Here is an 11,868-nt window from a genome sequence, read left to right as displayed (position 1 = left end):
CCTAAAGCTGCAATTATAATAAAACTAAATTCTGTTTTCTTCTTATTAATACAAATTAGATTTTTTAATCAGATGGAATATGTGATAAATGGAAATATTTTTATGACCACCATTGTATATCCAATACGAAAACAAAAGATTCAACTCCTTTTACCATCAACTGAATAAGCAGTTTCATCAACCTCCTCTCTATCATCATTCTAATTTTCTGATTAGCGTATTCAAACAAATACTTGAAGTTACAGTGTTTAAGTGGAAATTGGAGAGGGAGATGAACCATGAGAGACTGTGGACTCTGAGAACAAACTGAGGGTTTTGGTGGGTTGGGGAGCCTTGTGGTGGGTATTATGGAGGGCATGTATTGCATGGAGCACTGGGTGTGGTGCATAAATAATGAATTCTGGAACACTGAAAAGAAAAAATAAATAAAATGTTAAAAAGTTAAACACTAAAAAAAAAAAGGTGTAACAACAGAGACATACACATACTGGTTTGCCTGGATATCAAAATATCACTGAAGGATCTGGGAGTGGCAAAAGAGCATAATGTAATGGACTTTGACCCAGAATCATCTATGAACACACATAATAGGTATGGCTCCTGGTTCCTGAGTGTAAAGTTAAAATAATGTCCCAGAATATCTAACAAAATCTTGTAGATAGAAAGCTATAATCATAGAAAGGGCCAGTGGAGAAATGCCTGGAACATTTTCTTCCTCAAGTGTAAAATCATAGATTGTATTAGAATAAACACTAGAAAGCACAGGAATCTTTATTTCTCTCACAGCTCCATTGAATTATGCATTTTTGCCAGCAACAAAAAATACAGATGGATAATAGTCCATTTGCATGGACTCTTCTAAATGTGGTCGCTTTACTGAAGTAAAAGGATATTCTGTTACCTGCTATACAGATACTCATATGGTAAATATTTTTTATTCTCTATCACAATAAGCAAAAGATACCATAGCTTTGATCTGACAAGAACTTTAGTTTATACCTGGTTCTGTACCACAATTAAATCCACCAAGAAAATTGACCATCTCACCATCCTCATGACTGAATGCTAATTTTTTACATTAATGGTATCATTTATATTGATCTGAGGAACAAGAAATAGCTATACACTTTGGTGAGATGCATGCATTTCAGAATGTGTGAAATAAATCTCAGAGATATTCATAGAGTCCTGTCATCTCAATAATCATTATGCATTATAATAGTTTGGAGTATGTCAGGATACCATTCCAAAGTGATGGTTATTAGAAACTGTACCCCCTACCATTAAGAAAGTAGTGCAGTCCTTGATGAATTTCTTATACTTGATTGTACATTTGATTTTTCTACTGGGTGATATGGAACTTCTGACCTTGAATGAATCCAGGGCAAAGGAAAAAAAAAATATTTCCAACTTTTTAGGCTACATGCAATATCATTCTGTCTCTTGGATGTTTTGATAATTGAAATTGTGATACACTCTAATAGGAAACTTACTGTGCAGGTCTTGGGGTAAAGATATTTTCTCTTTGGAAAATACCTATTCTCCTTTTGATAAGCATACTTTGAGTTTTTACTGTGTGTTGGAAGAGACTGAAATTATAGAACACCAGGTAAAAATCAAATAAAGGTGGTCACAAAAACAAAACAAAATAAAGATGGCCTCAGTTATTTTGTCATCTAGCCATAAAGTCTTTTATTACTCCTTCATTAATTGTACTTGGTATCTAGCAGATGACACCAAGTAAACTTTGAATAAATATGTAAGTTAAATGAATAGAGTGTTCATAGTCTCAGAACACCAAACTTAGCTAATTTTCTAATTGCTCAATAATCTCACACTAGCCGCTAGAAATCTAATGTAGAATTTAGGTGTCTTTTTTTAAAATAGAGGAGAAAACAAAAGACTTCACATAGGTGTCTTCAAGCAGTAAGTACATCTCATTTTTATGAGATGCTTTAAACAGAGATAAGCTTGATGTGAGGATCTATACTAATTATGTTTGGCAAGATATCCCAGACTTAAAAGTATTATTTTAAGTGACTGGGAGATTTGGGGGGGAAAAAAAGTATGTGAATGGGTAGATTTTTTAATTTTCTCAGAATCTGAAAATACTGGGTTTTCATAAAAATATTCATCAAAACCTTCTAATGTTGAAGACTTAATAATGAGTCGGAAAAGATTACCTACTTCATGTATAACAGATTATACCAGTCTCTAAAGGAATAGATAAATGGGATCATGAAAATTATGACGATAGTGGTACTATGGAGGCAAGTGATGGGTTCAACAAAATGAATTTTATTTACCTCGCAAAGGTTGTTGTCCTTACCATTACTGCAGATTGTCTAATTTCAACAGCAATGATTAGTCCTGAGTACCTCATCTAGTATTACATTTCTAGGTGAGTAGACAAATAGCAGCTCATACATTGGTAATCCTTTTCTTCACAGGAGAGAGATTTTATTTTTATTCAAAGTCTACATTTCATTTTTTTCCCCTTCTCTTTAGGTCCCTTGACTCTAAAATTTCTACCAAAACCATTAAATGCTATTAAAAGTGTATCTTGTGGGGGCTCCTAGGTGGCACAGTCAGTTAAACAGCTGCCTTCTACTTGAGTCATGATCCCAGGGTCCTAGGATGGAGCCCCTCCCAGGCTCCCTGCTCAGCAGTTTGCTTCTCCTTTTCCCTCTGCTTACCACCCTGCCTACTTGCGCTCTCTATCAAATAAATAAAATCTGTTTTTTTAAAAGAAGTATATCTTGTTTCCACACAACATATAAAATAAACTTTTTTTTTCTATGAAGAAGATACTAGGTTTGAAGCAAAAGAAAAGACATAGATTAATACAGAATTCACTGTGATTTATCACACATGGCATCAGCCCAGATCACCAATCTGGTTTTACAGTGTAGAAGAATGGCTTATTAAAAAATGTATTCTAGACAATGTGGTTAATTAGAGCATATATTCTGACATAAACTCTGGCATAAAATACTAAGGATTAATGAATAAAATAAAATAAAATCTTTCTACATACATAGCTGGGCTGACAAATAATTGAGGCATGGTGTCAGTAGCCTACCAAAAAGAGAGAGAGAGAGAGAGAGGAGTTTGTAAGCCAAAGTGATAAACCAAGATAAATATTACAGCTACCCTGAGTATAGTTGACAGTTTTGGTAACCAGGATGCTAGTGTTTTAATGGTAAATGTAACAATAATAGGCAAGGCCTTGAAAACATGGAAGGTGGGAAGTTAAAACTGAGTAACATGGGGAGTTAGAGAGGAGAAGGGAGTTGGGGGAAATTGGAAGGGGAGGTGAACCATGAGAGACTATGGACTCTGAAAAACAATCTGAGGGGTTTTAAGTGGAGGGGGTGGGAGCTTGGGGTACCAGGTGGTGGGTATTAGAGAGGGCACGGATTGCATAGAGCACTGGGTGTGGTGAAAAAATAATGAATACTGTTATGCTGAAAATAAATAAATTAAAAAAAAAAAACACTGAGTAACCAAATATAGCCCAGATCCTTGAAAGGCTACCCATCTTAGTGAAAGAGGAACAACAGCAATAAAAATCCCCCATTCTCTTGCTGCCGATTCATACAAGACTCCAACATATTTATAAGTTTGGGGTTCCTACCATTCTTAAAGTAGATTAAAGAAGGAGTTGAGTTGGTAAGATGGCCCTTTGCTTTTTTTCTTAATAAAACAATATGCGCTCTACCTTCTTACCTCCCAAGAAAACCTGTCAAAATTCTAATGATTCATCTTATTCCTAGCTATAGCAGTAATGAATTTCCTTTCATTTTCAGTGTAGATTCACATCTATGTAACAGTTATCTGAAAAATGACATAAACTTCTGCTGTTGGGGTTGATTCCACATTAAAACATGTTAACCCCCTGGGCCTGCCTGGGACTACTTAGCCATAGTGACTCCATGTTGCCTAGGTAGACATTTTGTTGTCTAGATAAGTTACTGCTCTCGGTTCCAGATAACTGTTACTAAAACACAACACCTAAAACAAGGTAACTGTTACTAAAACACACACCTAAAACAAGGCCAATTCCAGGTAACTATTACTAAAACACATACCTAAAACAAGGCCATTCGTAACTGTTACTAAAACACACAGGTAGGAGGCATCCAATCAGCCAAAGCCACATATGCAGATGTCTGCGATTGTGCCCAATAAAAACTAGCCTGTAAGACCAAGGGGCATTGCTCTCTTCGGAGGCAGCCCTGGCCGGTCAGTCTGACTTCTAATGCTTGGCATAGAATAAGGCTTTGCGTAACTTTGTCTCAGTCTCGGTCCTTTGATAACAGACCCAACATATGGGGGCTCGTCCGGGATCAAACGACGAGAACTGAGCCAGCGTCAGAATTTCTGGGAAAAGCCTCCGGAGGTAAGATCTCCATATTCTGTGAGATCTGGTCTGTCTGGTTGTGGAGCTCCAGGGTATGGCCCACCGGGGAGAAGCTGGATGCAGCCATGCTCCCCAGGGCTGGAGTGGATGTGGGGACGCCCCATCCCTCTTCTGGTAGAATGTCTGGGGGTCTGAACCCCCTCTAGGTGGTCATCTGGGTCTGTAGGGGGCCAGGTAACCCCCGTCTGTAGGGGGCAGGGAAAACCCCCACCAGCGGGTGAGATCCACTGGGTCTGTGTCTTTGTCTTGTCTTTTTGTTGTCTGTTTTGTTACTTGTTTCTAGGGGACCGAGAAAATCCCCACCGGCAAATGTTTGTAGGGGACTGAGAAAATCCCCACCAGCGGCAGGTTCTAGGTAAGGGCTGCTGGGTCTGTGGTTGTCTGTATCTTGTCTTTTTGTTGTTTGTAGTGTTTGAAAAAAATGGTACAAGCAGAGAGTAAGGGGACTCTGACTTTAATCTCTCCTTTCCTCCTAATAGATGTGAGACTTCTCCCTTGATCATTTCTTATGTTAATGGCTATAACTGGAGCCAACTGTGGTTGGTCTAACTTGAGACAGAAACTTTAAGGCATATTCCCAAGCAGCTGCCAAAACTCCCTTTGTTTAGGGGAAGTTCCTTGCCTTCTCTGGCCCGACCTCGACTGCCTAGCTCCTCTCCCTTGCTGGTGGGGCCTTCTGGCAGCACTTTGTTCTGTCTCCTCCTTCTGTTTCTGCACCAACTTGGGTGCGGCCTGCATAACTGGCTTCTAGACCATCCTCGGTGCTTCCTGCACCATGGCTCCTCTCTTCACTGTCAAGAAACAAAAAGAGCACCCCCTGGACCTAACACCCCCCCACTCCAGATATTTCCACCCATGTCTCAGGTAAACATTAAAAATGGAGTGGGTCCAGGTGAAACGTAAATCAGTATTTAAACTAAATTAAGTATGTTGATTTAATTAAAATAGACATGGCTTTAAAGTTACATCAGTAAATGTGAAACTTCAAAGTTTACTGAAGGTCAAATAAGCTCATGTTATTTGTTAAATCTGTTAGCAAAGAAATAACTGAACTGATGATTAATTGTCTGTCTCAAAGTTTTAATGGATAATTGTTAAAATAGCTTTCAAAGTCTTTAGTAACCTGAAACACTGAAGGTTTACTTGGATGACAAATGGAATTAAATTTGTTGAACATCTAGGTCTTAACCAAATGGGATAAAATACTAAAGCATTAATTACGGGAACCAGGTTTATGCTTTTAACTTCTTACTGCAAAGAAACTAAAAATATGTAAATCTGTTGGTAAACAAGTTTTGTGTTTAACTGATCCATAAATTTGCCATCTAAAGAATTCTGTTGTAACTGTTCACAATTGGTTAATACTTAGTCATCACTAGAGACTAAAGTGTTTCTAAGAATAAAAATTCTACTAACTGTAACTAAGACTGAAGAAAGTAAGGAAAACACCCTATATATAAAAAGTAGGAAATACCAAAAAAAGGGAATAAAAATACATTTCATTAAAGATAAAAGGTAATTTTGTCCTAAATGAGATAAATATTTGAAAAAAAAAAATGGCTTGGGACAAAACCTAGATGCAAAAAAGTTGTAAAAGGTTTGTGAAGAAAAATCTTCAAAAAAATTTTAGGTATGGTCAGGAAAGACTAAAATTAAAATGAATTTTAAAATGTAGCACATCAGAATAATAAATCACATAAAATGACTCCATGTATTCTAGATTACCAAAAGGAAAACGCCATTAAGGTTTTTATTAAAAGTTTTAATGTTGTCTAAAAAAACAGAGGAAAGGCAGTTGACTGATGACTGATAGTAAGTTTAGAAAAATTGTACACACACAAAAGAGAAGGCTTAAGAGAGTAAATACTTTTGTCTTAAAATAAAAATATCTGGTTGCACCAGAACATGAAAAGAAATAAATACTAAACTTGAGGATATTTTGTAAGTCATAAAAGGTTTGGGGAAAGTGACTTTATTTGCCTTGGTTTATAGGCTTAAAAGAGAACAATGAAATATGTTGGAAATTTAACCATATTAGATCAGTTTTGATGAATGTATTCACAAGAAAAAAAAAACACAAAGTTTTCTTAGACTAATTGATCTACTGTTAAGGAGAGAATACAAATGGTTTTCTCTTTGCCAGACCAGAAAAACCAGTTTCTATATTTTGTTTTATCCGTAATCCTATGTAAGCTTTAAAACTTAAATTTCAGCAATTATAAGCAAGATTTAAATTGTAAAAGAGATCTCTTTGACTCATAAGGCTTTTCCTTGGTATGCTAATTACTCAGAAAGTACTGCTAAACCAATGCTAAACCTTGGGTTAAATATGGGTAAATGCTATAACTATTATAGAAATTCTATGCATTTCCTAAAATTTTAACCTTTGATAAGGTCATCATTTGATATTGTAATTATTGAAATGTTATGTGTCACAGAAGTAACTTGATTTTCTTGCCAGTTAAACTGTAAAACCATATCTATTCTGAATTTTTGTCATTTATAATTGTTTTAATTCTCTTATAAAATAAAGTCTGCCTTGAAGAAAATTCATATGGAAGACTTCCAGGACAAATACAGGTCTTTGATATGTTAAAATCCTGAAACTGAAATGGATAAAAATTTCCAGAGCTTACTAAAACTACATTCAAACTAAACCAGAATTAGTAACATGGGACCTCAATCCCTGGCGAATGAAGAACTACTGCCCAAAGGAACCCCCTGACTGGAACCCAAACTCTGATAAAGGTAAGGAGAGTCTATGTTTCTACCACCAGGCCCTGCTGGGAGGCCTTCATGCGACTGCAAGGAGACCCATAAAATTATCTAAAATTAGTGTGGTGACTCAAGATAAGGATGAGTCTCCAGGGGCTTTTCTAGAAAGACTTATGGAAGCCTATAAAATAGAATAGCCTGATTGACCCTGAGGCGCCCAAAAATCAGAGGGCAATAAATCTTGCCTTTGCCAATCAGTCAGCCCCAGATATAAGGAGAAAACTTCAGAAAATTGAAGGATTTAAAGGAAAGAATTTGACTGAGTTAGTGGGAATAGCAGAAAAGGTGTTTAACAACAGAGATACACAAGAAGATGAAAAACAGACTAAAAAATAGTTAAAGTTTTGGCATTACATGAGATGGAGAGAAAACAAAGGAAAAGAGGTCAATGGAAAGGAAAAGGGCAGGTAAAAAATGGTCAGTGGAAAGAAGAGCCTAAGTATAGAAAAAACTGATGAGAAGTTTTAGCTTCAGATCAGTGTACTTACTGTAGGGAAAAAGGACACTGGGCCAAGGAGAGTGCCCCCAAAAAGACGGCAATGCTGGCCACCAGAGACTAAAGGGACCATGGTTCAGAGCCCCTCCCCAAACCTCAGGTAAAAACTCAGGTGGAGGGGAAATCAACTGATTTTTTGATGGACATGGGAGCCCAATTTTCATCATTACTAGAATCTATGAGAAAATGATCTAAAGAGGAAGTCTGGGTACATGGGAAAATGGCACAAAAGGACATAAATAAACAACAGAAAAGACCTTAAATTTCACCTATGGCTGTTTGCATCAGTACTCCCTCCCCTGGGAAGCAAAGGAAGGGATCTCCATAGAACACACTTTGCTTCCCGTCAAAAGGCCGAAACTGGGGAGTGCCGACCTGTTCAGGACTTGCGGGAAGTTAACAAATGGATTAAAGATATCCACCCGATGGTGCCTAACCCCTATACCCTACTCTCCCTCCCGAGCCCCAAGAGAACCATGTATACTGTCTTAGATCTCAAGAATACAAGAGTCTCAGCCCCTCTTTGCTTTTGAGTGGTCCAACCCACAGAAAATGTTCCAAGGCCAGCTCACCTGGACAAGAACAAACGCCCAAGTGATGGGGTATCAGGCCCTCCTTCTCAACGAACTGAAAGTTGACTTTCCGTTCCCCGGCAGTGCTAAATCCAGCCATGTTGCTGCCAGAGGAGCTAACTGATCACAGTACTTGCTAATAGCTGCTGAGGACTATAAGTCATGCTTGCAGGGGACAAGCCACTTATTTAGGCTTTGATCTCCAAGAAGGAGTGCGTTTACTGTCTGAGTCCAGGAAACGGGTAACCAACGGATACCCCTGCCCCACCCACACTACTGCAGGGAGGTCCTAACCCAGGTCACAGGAATAAGGCCGGATTTCAGAAACACTCCCCTCCCGGACATGGAGATGACTTTGTTCACAGACGGGGGTAGCTACATGGCGGATGAAAAGAGGTATGTGGGGGCTGCGATGGTTTCTCCTGAGCAGGAACTCTACAAAGCGGCCCTGCCACACATCTCTAGGAACAACAGGTATGTCTTTGCTACTCTCCATATACATGGGGCTATTTATTTAAAAAGGGGCTTATTAACAGAAAAAAAAAATTTAAAAACAAAGAAAAAAATACTAGCTCTCCTCCAGACTATTTGGGACTCGAAAGGTGGCCGTTATGCATTGCCTGGGACACCAAAAGGGGACTGATCTGGTTTCAAAAGGAAACTAATTAGCAGATCAAACAGCAAAGCACGCAGCCAGAAAAATGACTCGAACACTGGTTACACTCCCGGCTCCAGCCCTACCAGAAAAACCGGATTATTCAGAGGAAGATTTAAAATATTTACAAAAATGGACTAAATTAGGCTATAAAGGGGACTGGGCTAAGACTGGGACAGAAAAGTTAATTCTTCCTCGAAGACTAGGGAAAAAAATTAGTAAACCAAATGCATCAGGGTACTCATTTAGGGACATGGAAACTTAAAAAAACTCATGGGCAAGCAATTTCAGGTATCTAAATTAGGGCATATGGCTCAGGATATTGTTAATAGATGTGCTCAATGTCAGGCAGTAAAAGCAGAAAAACTAGGAAAAATTAAAAAAGAAAGAAAAAGAAGTAGGGAACCAGAAATTTATTGGGAAGTAGATTTTACAGAGATAAATCAGGAAAAATATGGACACAAGTATATGTTAGTTTTTATAGATACATTTTCAGGCTGGGTAAAGTCTTTTTCCACCAAACAAGAAACGGCAGGAATGGTAGCCAAAACAAACAAACAAACAAACAACAACAACAAAAAAACTACTAGAAGAAATAATTCCTAGGTTTGGGCTGTCTCTCGCAAGCGGTCAAACAATGGTCCTGCATTTGTGAGCTCAGTCTCACAGGCATTAGCCAAGGCCACAGGCACTAATGGGAATCTACATTGTGCCTACCGGCCCCAGAGTTCCGGACAAGTAGAAAGAATGAGCCGGACTATTAAAAAAAACCTTGACAGAGTTAATTCTAAAAACTGGCGGTGGATGGATGGATCTCCTTCCCTTCGCCCTCCTTAGGGCGCGATGTACACCCTACTTAAACAAGGTTACCCCATTTAAAATAATGTTCGGGAGACCCCCTTCACTCTGCTCATGGCTACAAAAGGTTACCCTAACAAAAATGACTGATCAGTCTGTATTCCAGTCACTACAGGCACTACAGTATGTCTTAAAAAGAGCCCATGCAGGGATCCAAGCTGCCTACACTGAGATGGAGACAAAGACGGAACAACATCCTTACCACCCCAAAGACTTGGTTTGGATATGCCGCCACCGCGTGAGAAACTTGAAGTCTCATTGAAAGGGACCATTTACTGTCATCCTATAGAGTACCCGAGGGATTACAACATCTTGCTGCAGAAATAAAACGGACAAAACCTGCGGTTCCCATCCTAATTTCAGCACTAACTGATTCTTTAAAAAGTCAAAGAATTGACTAATCTCAAAAGAAAAGGGGGGGATTTTGGGGTCGATTCCACATTAAAACATGTTAACCCCCTGGGCCTGCCTGGGACTACTTAGCCATAGTGACTCCATGTTGCCTAGGTAGACATTTTGTTGTCTAGAAAAGTTACTGCTCTCGGTTCCAGATAACTGTTACTAAAACACAACACCTAAAACAAGGTAACTGTTACTAAAACACACACTTAAAACAAGGCCAATTCCAGGTAACTATTACTAAAACACATACCTAAAACAAGGCCATTGGTAACTGTTACTAAAACACACAGGTAGGAGACATCCAATCAGCCAAAGCCACATATGCAGATGTCTGCGATTGTGCCCTATAAAAACTAGCCTGTAAGACCAAGGGGCGTCGCTCTCTTCGGAGGCGGCCCTGGCCGGTCAGTCTGACTTCTAATGCTTGGCATAGAATAAGGCTTTGTGTAACTTTGTCTCACTCTCGTTCCTTTGATAATGGACCCAACACTACCAGTCCAGGTTGGCAAGGAAACTTTCCCATCCAGAAGAGAGGTAGCAACTATCAGAACACCATTTGGATAACTATCTTCAACCTCTTTCTGGGTACTTGGCCTGCAAGTCTCTCTCCAGTTCTTTCCCATTGTCATATAATAAAGTGGAGGACTTTTTATTTTCCAGTTGACCATAAAATTTGGGAAAATACTCTTTACTAATTTCCATGGTCTTACCTCAGATCATCTCATGGGATTACTATACTTCTTCAAAGACATGATGTGTCTGTCTCCTTCCTATTCTTTTTTTCCCAATTTTTATTTAAATTCTAGCTAGTTTCAGGAGTAGAATTCAGTGATTCATAACTTACATATAACACTCAGTGCTCAATACAACAAATGCCTTTCCTTAATACCCATCACCAATTTAGCCCATTCCTCACCTACCTTCATGGTTGATTTCCTCTCTTTTTTTTCCCCTTCCCATATTTTCATCTGTTAGTTTCCTAAATTCCACATATGAATGAAATCATATGGCATTTGTCTTTCTCTTACTTATTTCACTTATCATGATAACTGTGGATGATAACTCCATCCACATACTTGCAAATGGTAAGATTCATTCTTTTTTTATGGCTAAGTAATAGTCCATTGTACATATATATTACCTCTTCTTCATTCAGCAGTCAATGGACATTTGGGCTCTTTCCATCATTTAGCTATTGTTATTGTTGATAATGCTACTATAAACATTGGGGTGCATATACCCCTTCAAATCTGTACTTTTGTATTCTTTGGGTAAATACCTCATACTCAATTTCTGAATCATAGAGTAGTTCTATTATTAACTTTCTGAGGAAATTCCACACTGTTTTCCAGAATGGCTGCACCAGTTTGGATTCCCACCAAAAGTGCAAGAGTGTTCCCCTTTCTCTGCATCTTTGCCAACACCTGTTGTTTCTTGTGTTAATTTTAGCCATTCTAACAGGTTCCTCCCATTCTTGTTACCAAAACTGTCAAGACCTGAGAAGGTTCTGAGATTTTATCATACCTTCAAGCTAATAAATTAATCTGCCAGTTTCATAGATGCTGCCAGAAGACAAGGAACTCTGAAGTCAGGGACAAAGGATTGTACTATTCACAGCACATAGGAGCATGAACTTTGGCATATTTGATTCAATTTCCTTTAGCCCCATATCCCAGTAATGTGATGT

General features: G+C 38.4%; 1 long non-coding RNA gene across 2 annotated transcripts; it reads left to right on the top strand.

The window, feature by feature from the left end:
* Positions 1–4,243: 4,243 nt before the first annotated feature.
* LOC309861638 lies at positions 4,244–10,136 on the top strand. Of its 2 annotated transcripts, none has more exons than XR_014310082.1 (2): positions 4,244–4,402; positions 9,886–10,136. It is a non-coding gene; the product is annotated as an uncharacterized lncRNA (long non-coding RNA). The 2 variants fall into 2 exon arrangements; XR_014310083.1 differs by lacking the exon at positions 4,244–4,402 and adding an exon at positions 8,409–8,740.
* The last annotated feature ends 1,732 nt before the right edge of the window (positions 10,137–11,868 follow it).

Source organism: Mustela nivalis, assembly GCF_964662115.1.
Source record: "Mustela nivalis genome assembly, chromosome: 3".
Classification (NCBI taxonomy): Eukaryota; Metazoa; Chordata; class Mammalia; order Carnivora; family Mustelidae; genus Mustela; species Mustela nivalis.
The sequence above is the reverse complement of the archived record's forward strand: the minus strand, read 5'-3'. Positions and strand labels throughout refer to the sequence as shown.